Raw genomic sequence first — 8,691 nt, 5'->3', positions numbered from 1 at the left:
ACATTGCAACTTGGAGAAATGGCTTTTTCTGTCATGGTGAGCTGGATCACTCATCACTAGGGATTATAATTCAGTATTTTCACAATGATAATAGTGGCCAATTCACTTTTTTTTCTTAGCAGTAAAAACTTCATTTGGTCAAATAAAGTCATCTCAATGGAACCACCACCTATAACTTTTATCATTTCATAAAATAAAAACAACTGAGAAGAAAATTGGGAAAGATGATTTCAGAATCTTTAAGTTGGATGAGCTTAATTTATGAAAGCTAACTAAATATGCTTATTCTTTTTTCCCATTTCCACCGATATAGTCTCCATTGATGAAGGGACCAGTATTTGTTAGTCATTAACATAGAAGTCACAGCATATATCTAGACATAAAGTTTATAAAGTATATATTCTGAATTTTGACATGTACAGTGGTACTTCAGTTCACAAATGTTCTTTGTCTGTGAACAGTTTGGTTTGCAAACAGAAGCATTTGGCAAATTTTTTGTTTGCTTGTTTGCAAGTGCTTCACTGGCTGTTAAACATGACTACGGCCATCTTTCCCAAAATCACAGAACAAATTAAGTTCATAAACCAAGATACCACTGTAACTGCTAGCATGAAGAGTTGATATAAAATTTTAATCATGAAACTAAGAATCAATTCCTGAGTTAAGGCTCTTTTCATTTGCTTGGAGAACTTAGAAAGACCTGATTAACTAGGTACAGTGATTGTGTTCCCAGGAGCTACAGGATACAAACTGGGAAGTTAGCATGGAAGAATGTACCTTAAAAGAATATATTCTAATGTGACTGCAATTAAAACTAGTATTTACTTTGAAATACACAGAATTCAATAGGTGGCAGGAATCTTACGTCCAGTGAAGAGAAGTGGTTTGTAAGATACTCAGGTCAAGAGCAAAGGGCCCTAATGGGCTTGCACACGGAGCCCTACATATCCCTCCACTGGCGACTTGTCCTTAGCTTTTCCTTCTCCTCTGTTTAATTACTGTAGCCTCATTTGGTGTGACCAGGGCCAAGATATCATGAATCTGCCTTCTCAATTGTTTTATGGACTCTGTTTCCTTGAAGGGAAGTATCCAGACTACATGAGTGTCTTTTGGCTCAGATAAAAATCTGATAGAAGTTATGACTCTCTTAATTTCATAAGGTTATAGTAATTGAGAAATATTCTTTTTTTCTATCATTTCTTTAATTTCTTATCATCAAATGTCCCTGTCTATGCAGAGGGCAACCATAAATATCAATGTGGCCACCTGTTCTTTTTTTTCCTTATCTTCATTTTCTTTGTTTAATCTATAAAAATTTTATTGTTTTATAATTAGCTTTATGTAAATATTTCATTTTCTCCTCTCATTTTTCTTCTCTTCTCTTTTTGTTCCATTCTACTAGAGATTTGTGTTTAAAATGTATAAATATTCCATTGGTTTATAAAAGTCTGACACAATACATTTATTTTTCCAACATGTGTGTGTGTGTGTGTGTGTGTGTGTTTTACTAGGGATTAACTCCAGGGCCTCTACAGTAAGCTAGGTTTCCACACTTTTAAAAAAGACATTTTGAGGAGATAGGTTTTTCCTAAGACCCTAAGTTGGCCAAACAGGGATCAGACTTGAGATCCTCTTGCCTCAGCCTGCCAGAGTACTCGAGTTATGGGTGTGTGAACCATGCTTGACTCATCTATCTCTTTCCTTATACATATTCTTTGATGATCTGTCTACTATGGATTCAACTATCCATTTATGGCTACTAAGCATTAGCCAAGGTTTAGAGGAATACTCAAATATTCTGTAAGTGTAAGTAGATCCCAGTTTAAAAGACTTGGGCTAAATAAATTTCTTGAATTTACTTTTTTCCTTTCTCATTGTTACTATTTCATGGATCTTGTTTTTGTTGCATTGTGTTGTGCTGTTCTGTGTTGTTTCACTCTTGCTTTGTCTCTGCATCCATTGTACTGTACAAGGGAATTACATACACTTCCCAGAGTCCACTTCCTTCTTGGGTCCTGGGCCTGAGCTCATCTGTGTAGGTCACACAGAGCAACGTGCGTACATCACAGTGGGTCTCTTGGCTGCTTTTTGTAGCCAGGCCACAGCAACTCCAGGTTCTCTGACCGATACACCAGTCAGCTTTCCTGTTGCTGGGACAAAATATCTGACAACCCACAAGTTCATTTGGCTCAGTTTCAGTCCATCACCAATCAGCTGGGTCAAAGGCAGAAACATCATTTCAGATGGGCATGGCGGAGGGAAGACATTCAGCTCCTGTGTAAGTATATTTGCGTTACTTTGCTTCTGTCTCTGCATCAGCAAATATTAGCAGAGGAGCTGCTTCTTTACTTGGGAGTTGTTGAGGTTCACTTCCCTGGCAATGCCTGACAGGCCCTGGTGAATACAGTGGTTCTGCTCTACATGAGCTGCTCCCATTCTTCCTTATGGACACAAAAGGATCCGAAGAAGTACGAAGCAGGCAAAAGTACTAGAAGAAGTTGGATGTACAGAATAGGATTGAGAGGGCAGGAATGGAGTTGAGACGTACTCGTTTATGTTTTGAGCTTGGCTCAACATATTTTAAAGTATTTGCCTATTTATTTATTTATTTATTTATTCATTCATTCATTCATTCATTCATTCATTCTTCAGTGTTGGGGATTGAACCCAGGGAGGGCCTCACAAATACCCAGCAAACGCTCTACATTGAGATACATCCACAGCCATTATTTTAATTTTTAGTTTTTCACAGCCCTTGAGTTATATTTTAAACTATTATTCATAAATAGTGCTTTGCTAAAAATAGAATTTAAGTCATGAAAAGCTTTTTAAGAATGAGTGTTTATCTTCTATTTTGCTCATTATTTGTATATATTTTTTTGATTTCTCATAGAAGTGAAATCACATGATCTTTAAGCTTGTGATCTCTTAGATCTATAGAGTTTTGTACTCTGAATAACTACTTTGAATATAATGATGCACAGTACAGAAACTATTCTTATTCTCCTATTATTTTGCTGTGAAATTTTGTTTTATTTTCATATACATCAAATTTAAAAAAAAAAAAACACGCCAATTAAATATACCGGAAAACAATAGCAGAGTTATATCTTAAACATATTGTGAGGAAACTACTATCAGTTTATATAGTTCTAAACCTCATATAGCTAATCAAATGTGAGGAAGAAGGAAGGATATTTTTAGACACGTAGGCATAAAACTGAATCTTTCCATGAATTCTTCCTTAGGAAGCCACTAAAATGTATATTTATGAGCCCTGAAAAGACAGAGAAAGGAGATTCAGGAAAGAATGAACCCAATTCCAGTGGGTGATAAAAGATGTCTGCAGAGGGATGGTATAGAGCATTCTAAGGAAAAACCAGTCTAGACACAGACAGGAAGGTGGGGGAGTGAATAGCAAGAGAATGTGCCTGGTTGACTCTGTACATTAAACCCTACGGAAGCTCATCCATAAATCTCCAGAAACAGGGCATATGGCATATTAAAAGCTCAAACTTGCCCTGGAGTTGACACCATCAGAAATCAGCTCCATTATTGATCAGCCTTAGTATTGTTGTCTGAGAAGGAAGACAAATTTTTCTGGCTGGCTGCCCATGCCACAGCTATACAATGGAAGACTAAAGGTCCCTTTAAAAGAATAAGGTATATCTATATTTGCCGGTATGAAATAACCTCAGTGAACTAGGGACATCAGTAACAATGATAAATCGCACTGGGAATATATAATTGGAGATGTAACTTGAGGGGATATCGATTATTGGTTTCCTTCATTCAGCCAACCAAAATGTGGATAGTGAGAACAAAGTAAGGTATTAGCCGGGCATGGTGGTGCACTGCTGTAATTCCAGCACTCAGGCGGCTGAGACAGGAGGATCTTTGCAAGTTTGAGACCAGCCTGGGCTACAAGGTGGGCTCAAGGCCAGCCTGACCTCCATAGCAAGACCCTGTCTCAAAAGGGTGTGTTACAGAAATGGTAGGAGACCCCAATCTGAGGAAGCAGGGAAAAATGGGGAGAGACTTTTGTCCTCTGGGTTTTTTCATCTCAACATTGAGAAAAATGAGAGCCAAATAGATTGCTGGAGTCCCTGCTGCTTTACTCAGTAGTGTTTACCAGCTAATGGACTCAGGCTCTCTCCTTACACGCTAAAGTGGAGACAGAAAACTGCCATCAGAGCAGAGGCAAACTAACAGAGACCGAGAAATAACAAGACCTTGTCCCGTGAAGGTTAATCAGTCCCTCCCATGTCATTTTTAACCTGTACTGGATTGAACCTTTTATTCTACTCATCATGTTATGATGAGGCTTATGTTATACATGTCTATACAAATATAGTGGACAAAATTGTACGTATTTACACTGTGAAACGATATTTTGACCTGAATACACAATGAGAGTTAAATCAAGTTTCTTAGCATATTTATTTTATGTTAAAAGAACATGTAAGATCTCTGAGCAATTTGCAAGTAAACAAGTCATTACTATTTATTAAAGTCACCATGATGTACAACAGATTTCCAAAATTAAATTACTCATAATTTCTAGCTGCAACTTTGTACTCTTTCACCTATGTCTCCCTATCCCCCATTGTCACATGGGAGATAGCAAACATTGTAATTGTACATTGTATATTATAATTCGTGTTATGCGCAGGACTATTTGTGTTGGAGTGTGTGCGTGCGCACACACACACACACACACACACACATATGTTTCAACCTTGTTTGGGGATGGCTCTTGAGAACTTGTAACTGTCACAGCCTTACTAGGTAGAACTCAGCCATTAAGGTTGGAATACATTGTTGTCCTGCTTGCATTCTGATTATTTTCCAATTATCTATAATACATATTAAAAATATCTTTTTAAAAAAGGACTAAACAAACGATGTAGTAGTACCACATTTAATTAAAAGTGTCAGTGTCTAAGGAGGTAGAGAAGAGTTGAACCAGGATAACCAGATCGTTACAAAAGGAGGATTACCAAGGGATGATTGGTTGTACAAAGATGTATTGAGGAGATCACAGGATACAGACCAGAGGAAACTCCTGTGACATGACCTTGTACAAGGTATGTATTTGGTATTTTCAAAAACTAAAAGATCACATTAGGCTAAATGGGGAAAACACAGATTTCATCATCATTTTAGGCATAAGGAAACAAAATTTTATGTCATTTTTTTTCTCTGCCTCAGGTCACACCTTGCACTTGCTAAGCAGGCATACTACCGCTGAGCTATGACTAAGGCCCCTTTACTTGACATTCTTAAAAAAATAATTTTATTTGGAGATGTTCTTTCATTTGCTTTCTGCAAGGAACATGTTTCTCAATTGTGTAAGATGATTATTTTGTACATTCCTTTATCTAATACCTCACAACCACCCTCTGCATTGACCACTCTGTCCTACATAAGTAGAACTCAGTAGGGAAAAAGTGGTTCTTCTCTTCCAATCCCTGCAAGTAGAAGCAATAGTATCTTCACTGTTTTCTTTTCTGTGTGCTCTGGCTCTGGACTCTCAAGCCCTCCCGAAGAATCGTAAAAAACTAGACGAGCTTCTTTTGATGACCTTCACCACCTGCTCCAGAGTATCCTGCCAATAGTTCATCTGTTTTCTAGCTGCACATAAACTAAAAATAAAACTCATTCTTACCAAACTTTCTCAGTTTCCACTTTTTTTAATGTTTTGCCTTTCTATGTAGAAAGTAGCCAAACTTTCCTCCTCTAAGTATAATCTTCAGTAAGTATTTGAACATCTCTGAACTGCCTTCAGTATTTCTGAGTTGACAACTCACTTCTACAGTTTCTCCTGAAACTTGCTTGGTCTGTGTCCTACCATTATAGTCCATGAAATTATAATATCTAAATTGGGTGGAGATATAGCTCAGAAGCATAAGTGCCTGCTCGGCAAGCGTAAGGTCATGAGTTTGAACCCCAGTACCACAAAAAAAAAAAAAAAAAATCCAAATAATACCTAAATTGTATAAGTTGAAGAAGGTTTCAATTTCTCTTCTCTCCTCCTGTGAGTCTCACAAGGACTGGTAATTCAGTTCTTCAGCTCTAACATGTTAATAGGCTTCTAGATAAGCCTATCTCTGGTTAGAATTCTTATTTGTGCTCAGCTGAGCTTTATTTCCACAGGTGGCAAAAGTAATGTAATTTGGATTTTGATTCACTAGTCTGATCAGCTGGAAATTTCTAGCCCCTGTCACATGGCATGGATTTGGTCTCTACCAGCTAAAAAATACTTGGGAATTTGGTTGGTAGAAAATGTGTTGTTGATGGTAATTCGACAATTCTGAAATTTTTGCAATTTGAAAAAGGGTGGGACATCATTGCTATTTTGTCCTTCTAGTCGTAAACAGAATCTGTTTGTTTTGTTTTACTTGAACCAATGCAGCTTTCTTTAATTTGGAAGATCAAAGTTTCTTTTTTTATTCCCCCAAGTCAAGCTTTGTCTTCGGTGTTTTCTCATTGTGTCCACAATAGTTGTCAAAATCTAGAAAAATGGAATTTCAGCATTCAAGATGTCATTTACTTATAATGACCTCTTAGGAAGTTTTGATTTTGGTAAATTGTTGCAGCTAAGTGAAGCTTTGAAGCAGAAATAAAAGAAAACCTCTAGAATAAAACATTATCTATCACTGATATGCAGAAGTCTATAAACACCAAAATAATTCAAAATTATGTTTCATCAGGATTCTTCTACTGAGGCTAAAAGAAGAAGAAAAAGGAAGTTATAGCATCAAAAGTTACTCATTGTGGTATAATTAACATAAATTGTAGATAATTAAAATATAAAATCTAATGCTTTTGTATCTGTATATCCATAAAATATCACCAAAATCAGGCAAGCACCAATCTTTATCATACCCCAAAGTTGCTTCTTAACCTTTGTAAATCCTCCTTCTCATACTTCTCCACCCTGACCAACCTTTGATCTATTTTTTGTCACTGGACCGTTTTTGCATTCTTTGAGTTGATGTAAATGGAAAGGGTGTGTACTGATTTACTTTAGCATCTTTAACACCACGAAATCGTCTTAAGTTTACATTGAAATATATATATTTCCTTTTCATTGCTGAGTGATATTTCATTGTGTAGACATACCACAGTTTGTTTATCCATTAATATGTCAATGGACTTTTTTATTATTTCTGGTATTGGTTAGTAAAATTACAGCTGCTAAGAACATTCATGTTGTAATACTTGTATGGATATGTGTTTGTATTCTGTTTTTTAGTAAGTGCCAAGGACGGCAATAATTGGATCATACAGTAAGTATAGGTTTAAGTTTCTAGAAACTAATACACTCTTTCTTAAAGCAATTGTCCTATTTTGTAATCCCACAACTGTGTGAGAATTCCAAGTTCTCTGCTGTCTGGCCCATGCTAGGTATGGCCTATTTTTAATTTTAGACTTTTTGAGTAACAAATGTTCCACCTAGTTTTCTACCTAAGTGTATTTTCTATTTCTTTTCTGATACCATCTCTGTCTTTTTCATTTGTTTCAAACATGTTCAAAATTACTTGTTGAAACATTTTGTACTCATATTAGACTACCCTAACATCTCTTTTGTTTCAGTGTTAGTACCTATTGATTGTTTTTACTCCTTCTGGTTGAAATTTTCCTAGTTCAAGTGACTTTCATTTACAACCTGAACATTTTGGGGATGATGTTATAAATCCCTGGGTTTTACTCTACTTTATGTGTTATGTTTCTTACTGTCATGTTTCAATAGCCTCCCATAACACTGCCTCTTGGCTGAACGGAGGCCTCACCTCTTTCCTGCCAGGCATGGGTGTGTTCTCTGTCTACTCACCCTCAGTTGACACCCAAAGTACAGGGCTCCTTGTCACTGTGGGTAGAAGTGGGAGATTGGGCGGGACCCTTTCTAAATTTTCATGGACTTTAGTTTAGTGCATGGTTGATCATATTGTCTCCCTAGAGTAAGAACCTGAAAGAGTAAATAGAACCCAAAAGGTACAACAGATATTGTGAAAGGAAAAGAAATTGCTCAGAGGGAAAGAATAACTGGGATGAGGGAAAGGAGAAAAGAAAGAAGGAAGGGAAAAATATATATGTATATACAAGGATAGCTGGGATAATTGGACTGCTGATGTCTATTGGTTTACTGAAAAGAATAGTTAATGCTTAAGTTTTTTTGACCAATTTTGAGTGCTTATATCTGGTAATCTGAACAACTAATTTGAAGACAACAATATGCAATATAACAACCATTGATGAATTCCTATTATCTTGTTTGGTGAAGCTCTGCATCCTTTCTAATTTTTTTTTATTATTTTTTCTCTTTAATGGTTTGATCAGTCTTGCAGTCTTACTTCTGATAATATGAGCAGCTCCACTGAAGATAACAATAGGTAACATAACAACCACTGTTAATTTCCCATCATCTTGTTTTGGAATTCTGTATCATTTTTATTGGTTTTATGCTGTTTTGTTTGCATCTTTGGTGTTGTATTTTGTTTGTTTTTCTCTTTAAAAAAAAACAAAAACTCAATTGAAACAAATACAAATTTTCACTGCTACAAACTCCCATGAGCAAGTGCGGTATCACTCTTCCCACCCACCCTACACTAACACAGTGAGGGTGTCCCTGCCACTGTTGAGTGGTACAAAAGTCTCCAGTCTCCCCTAGGCTTTCTCTGATACCTG

Source organism: Chinchilla lanigera, unplaced genomic scaffold (genome assembly GCF_000276665.1).
Source record: "Chinchilla lanigera isolate Chin_1 unplaced genomic scaffold, ChiLan1.0 scaffold00093, whole genome shotgun sequence".
NCBI lineage: Eukaryota > Metazoa > Chordata > Mammalia > Rodentia > Chinchillidae > Chinchilla > Chinchilla lanigera.
This window is presented reverse-complemented; position numbering follows the sequence as displayed.